The sequence below is a fragment of the Helianthus annuus genome, chromosome 11, assembly GCF_002127325.2.
Source record: "Helianthus annuus cultivar XRQ/B chromosome 11, HanXRQr2.0-SUNRISE, whole genome shotgun sequence".
NCBI classification, from domain to species: Eukaryota; Viridiplantae; Streptophyta; class Magnoliopsida; order Asterales; family Asteraceae; genus Helianthus; species Helianthus annuus.
In genome coordinates this window covers 187429428-187441293 of record NC_035443.2, presented here as the reverse complement: position 1 = coordinate 187441293, position 11866 = coordinate 187429428, and the positions used below count along the sequence as shown (strand labels likewise).

The 11866-nt window shown below is 34.4% G+C and overlaps 1 long non-coding RNA gene across 1 annotated transcript; it reads right to left on the bottom strand.

Annotated features, from left to right (window-relative positions):
• Positions 1–9474: 9474 nt before the first annotated feature.
• LOC118484351 lies at positions 9475–11620 on the bottom strand. Its single transcript, XR_004873441.1, has 2 exons — positions 10976–11620; positions 9475–9855 (listed from the first exon to the last, which is right to left on the bottom strand). It is a non-coding gene; the product is annotated as an uncharacterized LOC118484351 (long non-coding RNA).
• Between the last annotated feature and the right edge of the window lie 246 nt (positions 11621–11866).

The window sequence follows — 11866 nt, the reverse complement described above, 5'->3', positions numbered from 1 at the left end:
GCTTTGGTTTTGGTGAAAGTGATTAGTGAATGATTAGGGAGGGGATTAGGGTTAAGTGTTACTAGAATTTCACTAATTATCCTCTACATCCTCAAGTATTATATTTTACAATAGTGCACCATTCCAATTAATTACACAATTTCACCACCAAGTTTACACATTTGACAAGTTTATCATAATTAACACATAGTCATGCACAATCACACAATACACTTCATTATACCAAAACGTAAACAATTCTACAGTAACCAATTGTGCAATTAAACAGCTACACAACACTTGAACGTGCAATAAATGCGAATTAGAAATCTTGGAAATTTGAGTTGTCACAAGCGAAATTAAGCTAAATCCAGCGAAATTAGGAGACGATTTAAGGGGTGGAACTTTTGTTGGCTAGCGTCGAAAAAATTTCAGTGTTTTGAGAATAGAAATCGATCCGTAGCTCGTTTAACAGAACCGTTTGGACCGTTGAATTCGTGTGATTTTTAGGACAAAAAAAAAAGACTCTGGAGAATCCCGAATTCAGTTTTTGACATTATATATCATTGGATTCGTCTTTTCGAGACGATTCTAACGGTATAATTTGGTAACCACTGTTTTCGGACGACTTTTGTACGGTTTTATCAGTACGGTTACTGTTAAACGTGTTTAAAGATGATTAAAGTGGACAATGTCGAGAAGTGGCCAAAGCTTACAAATGTAAACGAATATGCTGTCTGGAAGGAGGAGTTTGAATTGGCTGTGAAGAGCGAAGATACCAGAATGTGGTATTGTATTATAGATGGATACATTGCTCCTACACGTCGTGTTGAAGGAAGGACAAAAGTGATTTCTTATGACAAGATGGATGAATCTGAAAAACTGATGGTTGATGCTGAGAAGAAAGCTTTAGCAGTGATAAAGATGTCCCTGCCTGAGGGAATTAAACATACCATCAAGCACTATGGGACTTCTTATGATCTGTGGGAAGCTTTACGAAAACGTTATCAGAATTCATCAAGACAGAGTGTAGGAGATCGTGCGTTAGATGAAGATGAAGATGCAGTTGCTGTGACAGAAGAGAAGAAGAAAGCTCTTGAACAGAAGGTTGAGAATAAGGCTGCAGAAGTTTCAAAGTGCATGAATGGTGTGAATGAGCTTACAACAGAAGTGAAGGTAACACCAGAACCTGTAAGTCATACGTGTCATAATTGCACTGAACTACAGGGCGAAGTTGACAGACTATCGGAGCAAAACAACATTCTGTTAGCTGATTTGGAAAACCGAAAAGAGTTAAATGTTCTTGTGATTAAAAGAGAGTCAGACTGTTTAGAAAAACTCAAATCAAATGAACAGGAAATTAGCAGTTTAACAAGCAAAGTCAATGAACTGTTACAGGTCATTGATTTGGCTCGTGAAACTGTGAAAGAAAAGACTAACGAGCTTTCAAAAAAGTGCACAGAATTGGCTGATGCACAAGCCAAAATTGTAGAACTTCAGGGGAAGTTACATAATTTTGGAAATTCTTCGTTAGTCAGAACTCAAATTCAAAAAGGCTTAAAAAAGAGTAATGATAAAACAGGGGTGGGGTTTACTAAAGCTTCATCTTCTGAAAATGAAGACTACTCATTTTTGCCAAATGAAGATGAGCTAACTGATTTTGTAACCACTGCACATGTAGTGGATCCGATAGCTGTGGACTTGCCAAGTAGTCCAGTTTCTTTGAAAGAATCTGTTGGGTCTAACAGTACACCTCATAAAATGGATGAGGATACTGAAGACACAAAGACCAACACATTTAAAAAGGGATCAAACAAAGAGAAAATATCCTGTTTTAAATGTCACAACAAAGGGCACGTGGCGAGTTGTTGTCCTTTGAAGAAAGGTAAGCAAAAAGTTGACGAAGCTATAGACGGGAATCACGTTGGGTCAAGCAATAATGTGAAATCAAGTTGTCAGACAAAGAAATCTGAATCTAGTTCAAAGACTTCCAATAAGAAGTTTTCGAAAAAGAGATCGTGCTTCAAATGTCACACTAAGGGACATGTAGCTAGTTGCTGTCCTAACAAAACGAATGAAGCACAGGTGAATGAGAGGAAGAGAGAGAAGTCACCAGAGAAGAATGGTGATAAGCAGGAGAGAGAGTCCAACTCTCCAAAGAAATCTGCCCCTATGCAACCAGAGACAGTTGCTGTTGGTGAGGATAAGGCTGAAAAAGGAATTCCACAAGTTCCTCGTTTTCAAAGAAATCAACCTAGATTTCAGCCTAGATCTCCACCAGGCAGATTTGAGAGACCTAGAAGCAGTTCACCAAGAATGAACAATCAAAACACAAATAATTTCAGAAGTCAAGGTCAATATCAAAATCGATACCAAAATAATGGTGGTCGATATTTTTATAACAATGGCTTTAGAAATTATAACTATAATGCTTCTTGGAATCAAAATCAAAATTTTCAAAGGTCAAATTGTCCAAATGTATATAGGAACCCTCAGGACCAAAGGCCTAGTGGAAATCAAAATCAAATTCCAACAGGTCTGAGATCCAAGACTCCAGTTAGGAGTAATGGATATTGGATGGATGTTCCGGTAGTTGGTGAATTTGGATGACCCAAGACCATTAAGGCTTGGGTCCCTCAATCTAACTAATTTCTTAAGTTAGTGTGTGCAGGAGCTGCTAAGGAGGATTATCAACTTAGGTTGATAGTGGCTGCTCTAGGCACAGGACGGGGGATGTGAGATTGTTGATATGTATATTAAATGATTTAAATTGAAGTTCAAAGTGCTTAGTCGACACAGAAGATAACCTGGCAGATCTTTATACTAAAGCATTTGACAGGGCTCGCTTTGAACACTTAGTTGAACTCAACGGGATGAGGAATCCTGAATAACTGGTTTTTCATAAGAATTTTTGTAAATAGTTTACTGTTTTTCTTAAAAATCAAAAATAAAAAAAAATTGAAAAATCAAAAACATAAAAAAATTGAAAAAACAAAAATGAGTTATCACTGTGTGAAAAGAAGAAATGATAGTACATCAGCAAGTTAGACTGTCACACTAAAATTGAACCAAAATTGCTTAAGTGTGATAGCAGCTTCATCATATGATGTACCAGTAGGCAAAAAGCATGAAATAATCAACTTACCAATGTGATATAAACTTAAATGAACTGAATATGAGTGGGGAACACATTAGTGGTGTATGGTTTAATGACCTTAATTCTTGCGTTGATAGATTGCCAAAATCTGAAGTTTTGGGTCTTTATACTCTTATTTCATCTAGGGATATCTTGACTGTCTGTCTGTTAGAACTAAAATTGTACATGACCTCAGGAAAGAAAGTCACTTGGAATTAGCTCATTTCTATTTGAATGTCTGTATATTTCCTGATACACACAATTTTGATCCGATCCTGAAATCTTCTCTGAAAAAAGTCGTGTACCTCCTCTGCTGCATCCAGATATATGCTGACCTGGAGGTGCTAGGCAACGACAGCTTCTGCTGCATCCAGATACATGCTGACCTAGCTGTACGTTGTCGCGCTATAGATCTATTACACCCGAAAGAGGCCCTCAAGTGCCCAAAAGAAACCCAATAAACCTATATCAAACTGAGAAAATCTCATTTGATTTGTATATTATATCATCTCTGCTAAAGATCTATTCTGTTCTTTTCTCAACCTATTCCCAGTTAAGATTTCAGAACTCAGGATTGGACTTGTGAAATATGTGGTAGGGAAGATACTTGCATGATAGAGTGTGCTGTTTATATTTCCAGGATTTGATTATTCTTTATTTGGGTGTTCATTGTTAAGCAATCAAAACATGATAAAACATATTATATGCAGACACAGTAAGAATATCTTATAGTATGACTTCAGTATACTCACCTACTACGATGAATCTTTGTGCATACCTTGATCGTGGGGGTATATCCTGTTGTGGGACACGCTAATATTTCAGTATAATAAAATTACCTTAACATATCATACGGTAATGGTACTTGAAATGTTCATGCATTTTGTTTAAGTGGACAAACATACTGGTAATCGTCTTGAACATCTTTTCACTGAACATTAAATAAAGAATTATCTAATTGTGTGAAACAGTTTGATTGTGCTGATATGATCTTCTTACCAGTGATTCTCACAAAAATAGAGTGTTTATTGCTTTTGTATTTATTTGTTTTCAGAAAAATATAAAAATCCAAAAATAGTGTCTTTTTCTGTTTAAAATTCTTAACGTACGGAAAACTGCTATTCGTGGAGGAATTGTTACTGATAGGGGGAGACAGTGTTAGTAAGCGAGTTCAAAATTTTAAATCAGACAGGTTGTTCTTGTGTGTTGAACAAAGTGTTTTTGCGTGTTGGTGATAAATTGAAAAAGCTTAATCTGTTATACAGTTTAACTAATCTCTTGAAAAATAATAATTTATTTAACTTTTGTTGAAAAATTCTTATGGTTTCTCGAGATGTTTGTTTTATAGTATACAGATTGAAGCAGTTTGTTGCTGAGAAGTTGCTGTGAAGTGTGAAGATGAGAGTTTGATTGGCTGCATGGTAGAACCTCCTTTCTATATTGCAGACAAGATTGAAGAATTTGAAGATTGCTTTGCAAATGCTGAACTGGAGTTTACTCAAACGCTAACGTGTTGAAGATTTGGTAATTGGATGCATCAGCTTAGGGGGAGTCTGTTGCTGACAGAAGCTATTGAAGCTGAAGCTATCCAAAGACCAAAGACAGTGCAAGACTACTTGAAGATTGCAAGACGACCGAAGACAAAGTTTTGACTCAAGACAAAGTTTTTATGAAGCTATTGTCAAGGGGGAGTTTGTTGGTGCATGTTTGTGACAACAGCTTAGATTTGGTCTTTGGATATCTTGTAATTAGTTATACGATAAACGGTTAGCGGGTTTAGCTTTGTATTAGTGAGATTATAGAGTTTGGGCTAAACTAAACCCATTTGGGTCAAGGGGGAACGAATTGGGCTTTGCCCATGTTGCAAACCCTAGCCTAAATAGTAAACCTTGTGTTATATAAACAAGGTTAGGCTTTAGGGTTTAGGTTGATCAGTTAATCAGAAAATCAGCCAAAACAGTTGTTAGAGAGAATTTCGTGAGAGCTTTAGGGTTTGGACGAAATTTGTTGGTTAGGGTTTTAGATTGATTGTAATTCGTGAAGATTGATAATCAATAGAAAACCCGGTTTGATAGATTTGCTGTTTCTGTTTCCTACACGTTTTCTGCTAATTCTGATCAAGAGGATTCCGCACTCTTGATTGGAAAGACAATTCTGTGAAGATCCATAACATCAAGGGGACCTACACCTATGTATTATTATTTTATATCATCTGATTTCTTATAAATGATTTATAAAAGAAAACCTTTTTCAAGGATCATGACTGTTTTTATTAAAACTTTTTCTAAACTTACAAGTCATGAATCCTAAATACAATAAAACCTATGTATCTCACAGGCATTTTTATGCTGACGTACCTATTTTTACACATGTTTCAGGTGCTGCTTTGTGATGATTGATGATATATGCTACACATAGGATGGACTCGTGCCTTAGCGACTTTAAAACTTGAAAGATAATAGTTGTACTTATTTGATTGTATTAAAATAATGAGTTCATTTACTCAATAAGAAAATTATTTATTCCATGGTTGTGAAACAATGATTCTGTTACAACACTCCCCGACGTTTCTGCCACGTCTTGTTGTTTTACGTGGTCGGGGTGTAACATTATTGCAGGAGATTGTGAAAACATAGTAATTGTGTAAATAAGCCATGCTTGGTTTTATTCATGTTATTAAACTAACATATTAAATGTATTATGTCCTGTAACTCCTTTAATAAGTATGACCGTGTAAGTGTGTAACTCGTTTAATAAATGTGACCGTGTAAGTAGTTTTAAACAAAAATACACATTTAGTAATTACACATGCCATTTTACACGTGTCATGTCATGTAACCCGTTTAATGAATATGACCGTGTAAGTAGTTTTAAAGAAAATACAAATTTAGTAATTAAACATGTCATTTTACACGTGTCATCTTGTGTTATCTGTTTACCTTTTATTCTTATGTAATTTCAGTATATGAAATAGAACTTAGGCCACTCGGGGCGGGAGCGTGATGAAGGCCGGTCACGCGTGATGAAGGAACGGCACACCGCCGCCGGTCTAATGACCACGCGTTATACTTGTAACGCGTTAACTCCACCACGCGTTGAAGTTTTGAAATCCTACCGTTTTTTTTACCGTTGTAATATTTTTTGACCATTTGGTTGAAGAATTTGATTAATTTTTTTATATAAATCCCACATGTATCAATAAACAAACTCAAAAACCTCTCTACTATTCTCACACTCAATACAAAAAATTAAAACACTCTCCAACTCAATCTAAATAATTTTACAAGAAATATGAACGGGAGCAGGCGTACAAGGAACACTTGAAAATGATTGAAAGACAAAATGATTTAAAAATCTTGTGTGAAAACCACGCCCATCTCGACGAACCGTTCAAGTCAGTTGTCATTCAACAAAAGCGCGCGGTTTGCGCAAAGTGGGGTTGGGAGATGCCATCGGTTTAGTTGTTTTTTTATTTGGTTATGTAATTTATTTTTAAAGTTTAATGAAATTTATAATTTAGTGTTTTATTTTTAATTTCTAATTTTAAAATGAAATTTAAAAAATTGGGAGTGATAGAATTCCATCACTAGTGATTCCACCCCTCCTACATTTCTATCACTAGTGATAGAAATTTGGTTGATGACATGGCATGATTTGATTGGAGAGTAAGAGTGATAGAATCCATCACTAGTGAACCACCCCTATTCCACTTATAATCAATATATAGACACATATATATGATAGGAGATGAAGGGCATGGATCTACATAAAACTTATTTCTACTAAGAAAACCTAGGAAACCCAATCTAGACCATTGATCATGATCATCCAATGGCTCATAAAATTTGAAGCATTTTTTAATTAAATTAAATAGAGTGGTAAAGTCAAAAAGGTACTTCAAGGGCATATGGGTAAAATTACATATGATATTATGACATTTTATATATTATATTCATATTGATTAGACATGCATGATATGAAAAGGAGAGAGAAACACAATTACCTATAACCAAGACTCCCATTTCTCTCTTTCTCTCTCAGACCTCCATTCTCTCTCTTCTTTATTGTTGTCACCATCATCATTGTTTCTCTTTCTTCTTTCTTCTTTTCTTTGAGAATTCAAAAAAACTTCTGTGCATTCACCATCATCATCATCCCTTCTCTCATCCTCTCTCTTTCTTCATGTTTCAATCACCAAGAACACACACAAGTGTGTGTGAGAGAATCGTTATTGTTAAAACCCCTTCGTGTTCATGAAGAACACCAAGAACACACACACAAGTGTGTGAGAAAGAAGCAGGCCTGAATCATTCGGTTGCATGTGTTTCTAGAGAGAGAAAGTTATTAGAACACCAAGACCAAGAACACACACAAGTGTGTGAGAGAGAAGCAGGTCAGAAATCATTTGGTTCATGGGTTTTTAGAGAGAGAAAGTTGTTAGAACGCCAAGAACACACACACAAGTGTGTGTGAGAGAATCATTTTTGAAGATCTTCATCGTGTTCATCAGACGGGTCTAGATCCGGTTAGTGTTCTACTAATTGCAAGAACACACTTGATTTTTTTGTTAAAAAGGTTGTCAATAACTTTTTGTGTGCTCAAAGTGTTCTAGTAATGGGTTAATGTTCATGTATTTTGCAGGTTTTTGTTTTTATGTTAAAATGATTTTTAGTTTTTTGATATTTTCAGTTTGTTGACCAATAATTTATGGGTTGGGTTTGTGTTAGGTTTTATAAATTGGATTTGCTTTATTTTGTTTTCTGTTTTTTGTTTAAATTGGGCATCCCAATTATTGGTAGATAATTAGTTTGAAAATCCATAATTGTTACAGTAAAGGTTTCAAAATGTTGTTGGTTAAGTTGTTCTTTTTTCATAATTAGTGTTAAATGTTTCAAATTTTTGCAGGCATAACTAGTTACGTATGTTACATTTCTGCCAGCTAGATTCTAAACTGTTTGTCCTGTATGTTGTAACATATGTTACACTTTCGGACAATATATGGTGCATACATTGTGTTACACATTTTGTTTTGATATGAGTGGATATTGAAATGGTGAATGGTAATTGTTATATCCTCATCTTAGCAAGTACTCTTTTGCTGACTACTAATATTTGTGTTTTTCATTTCTTGGGCAGGACTGGGACTGGGAAGAAACCTAACAAAACATTATGTGTTTACAAATCTATATCTTTTTAAATGGGTTGAAATGTTATTTTAAATGGGTTGTTAGTTGAAATGTCTTGCTGGCATAATTAGCTACATATGTTGTAATAAGGTTACACGTGTTACTTATGTTAAAACCAGCCCTTTCTTGGACATAAAAAGGAGCTACACATATGTAACACATGTTTGTAACATGTGTTACACTGGAGGGTACCTTTGATGTTGTACAGAAGTTACCCTCCAGTGTAACACATGTTACAAACATGTGTTACATATGTTCAACCTCTTTGTTACCAAAAATCGGGGCTGCACATATGTAACACGTGTTACAACAGGTTTTTACCTACTTGCACGTCTCTATTACAAATGGATGAAAAAACAGTTTTTTTAAAACATCCACGGTGTAACACTTGTTTATTTGAAAGTTCTTAAAACAACCGTTGTAACACGTGTTATAATCCCATCTTCAATGTAAAGATACATCCAATGTAACACGTGTTACAAAAGGAAATTACCTACTTACACATCTCTATTACGTTGATTTAAACAGTTATTTAAAAAAATCCACTTTGCAACACTTGTTTATTTGAAAGTTCTTAAAACAACCGTTGTAACGCGTGTTATGTTACATACATTGTAGAGAAGATGTTACATGTGCACACACAATTAAGATGTGTAACATCACGACAAGTGTCATGTGTGATCTTTTTTTGTTACCCTAGGGTGCTAAACGTATTACAACGTTCATAACACACGTAAATTTATACTAACATCCGTCCCTATGTCCACAGATGATATAGAACATACTCCACGTTACCATATTTACTAGTATTCTCATGGCACTAAATTGTGGACACCGAATGTCAACGAGCAATATCATCCTATTATTGTTAAATCATACGTCACACTGGAAGAACTTCTTAATTGCCATGTGTAAGGCTTATAACCAAGAAGCTGGGTTCAATGTAAAAAATATACGTTAATGCAGTTTTTTTATCTACTAATAACATTGTTAATAACAAGTCTAGGTACTTATGTAACATGAAGTGTATCGTTTGTCCCTTTAATTTGTTACACTAGTCTCATATACTTATAGTTACATATATTACTTGTTTGTTCATTGATATGACATTTTGGATGATGTAATGTTGTTACATATGTAATTTTGCTAAGTTTAAATTGACACCAAAGGGGCTGACATATGTAACACATGTTTATAACATATGTTACAATATGGGTATATATGTAACACATGTATAGAAATCTTACACATATTACATATAGGTGTTACATGTGTTACAACGTCAAGGTTACACATGTTACATATAGTTGTTGCATCCAAAAAAAAATTGCCTTCACAACAACATCCGTATTCATCCAAATATTGGCATACTAACAATGAAAATAAAAATAAATTTTATATCAATAGTTATAATGCTTCTAAAAATGGTCTTCTAAAAATTGCCTTCACAACAACACCATCGTCACCACGAAAACCTGATGATGCGTTGTAATCCTTCCGCGGGTTTCGCTTCTTGATAACCATCTTCATCTTGAACACAAAACATCTTTCCACCTATGAACAAAACAAGTACACCAATATTAAATATTCTATAGTTAAAACTTATTAATCTTCTATGTAATATGTGTAACGTGGCTATACATGTGTTACCTCTCTAGTGTAACACATGTTACAAACATGTGTTACATATGTGCACCCCCCCCTTTGTGTCCAAAAAAGGGTTGGGGTATCTATAAGTAACTTGCATAATGTTGTTACTACATATGTAGCTAATTATCCCACAAAAAAAACACGACTTTTTATTTGTAAAATAAACGAGATATTCCGAATAAATTATGAAGTTTGTACGTTTTAACATTTAACAGCCAATCTAAAAAAAACAATAAGCTGGTCTCATATACTGGGTGTAACACATGTAACACCCTATATAAAACATATGTAACCCGCAGTGTAACACGTGTTACAACATATATGACAAACAGTTTAGAAATTTTAGCATTAATCTTCGTAAAAATAACAATATACTCTGTACAAACAATTTAGAAAGTCAACATTAATCTTCGTAAAAAAATATCAATATACTCTTCGCATAAATGTAGCTGATAGAAATGTAACATATGTAACAAATTATGCCAGTAAAAAACACGAATTTCTATTTGTAAAACAAAACCGATATCCGATTAAATTATGAACTTTCTAAAGGTAATGAAAATGTAATATCGGAGTGAATTTATTCAAAAAAACAACTAAAAAACAAAGAAATTTGAAACATACATCGTAAAAATTATGGATTTTCAAACTAATTATCTACCATCAATGGTGATGCTGAATTTAAACAAAACTAGAACACAAATCAAACCAAATCCAATTCATAAACCCTAAAAAAAACCAGCTCACCCACATCCCCCCCCCCCCCACACACACACACAAAAATCCAACTAAAAGCAATCATTAACTCAAAATCGCTGGACAAACAATTTAGAAATTTAACTTTAATCTTCATAAAAAAATCAATACACTTTGAAGAGAGAAATACAACATACAAAAATTTCTTATAGATCTTGATTTAAAAAATAAAATAAACAAACTAGCTCTGATTTTAAATCTACCAAACGTTATACAAAGTATAAATCTAAACAAATTACATAAATTAACAAAAGTAAGATCTTTAAACCTGTTTCTCTCTCACACACTTGTGCGTGTGTTCTTGGTGTCTAGGTGAACAACATGAAAATTGTTATCTCTCCTTCCAAAACATTAGCTTTCTCTCTCTAAAAAACAGAAACAAAGATGTGATTAAAATGACACCGAGCTTCCTTTTCTTTGAGAGCTTTGATGGTGGCTTCGATCTTCAATGGTGGCTTCGATCTTCAGATTTCAAGGTTGGAAGGGATGGTGGCTTTGATCTTCGATCTTTGAGAGCTTTGATGGTGGCAGAGCACTGATGGTGGTTTCGATCTTCATATTTCAAAGGTTGGAAGGGATGGCTTCGATCTTCGATCTTCAGATTTCAATGGTTGAAGAAGAGAACAATGGAGTTTTGAAAAATATGATGGATGATAAGAAGTACAAAAGGTGATGGATGATGGGTTGGGTATAATCAAGTGGGGATGTGGGGAAATGTGATGGTTGGTGAAAAGTACAAAGCACAATCTTCAAAGAAAGAAACAAAAAGACCAAAATACCCTTAAAGGATGGGTATGGATGAGGTGATGTGGGTGAATGTGGACCACATATTCTAGTTTGCTAAGTTTTCTCACTAAAATTGGTTTTCTCCATATACTTACACTATATATAAGTTCATTTATTGGCAATGATTATTGGTCATCGGATCCTAAACCATCTAGGTTGTATCTAACACCACTACCTATTTTTATACATATTGAAGCACATGATACCGTGTACTCGTGTAGTCTAGCTAGCAAGTAATTAAAAAAGGTAATTATAAAACGGCAACATGTAATTATTAACTTGTTTTGAGCTGGAGATAATGATGCTCTAACTACAATAAGTTAAATTGTTCAGTTTATAAAGTCTACTATGAACAACTATAAATTATTGTATG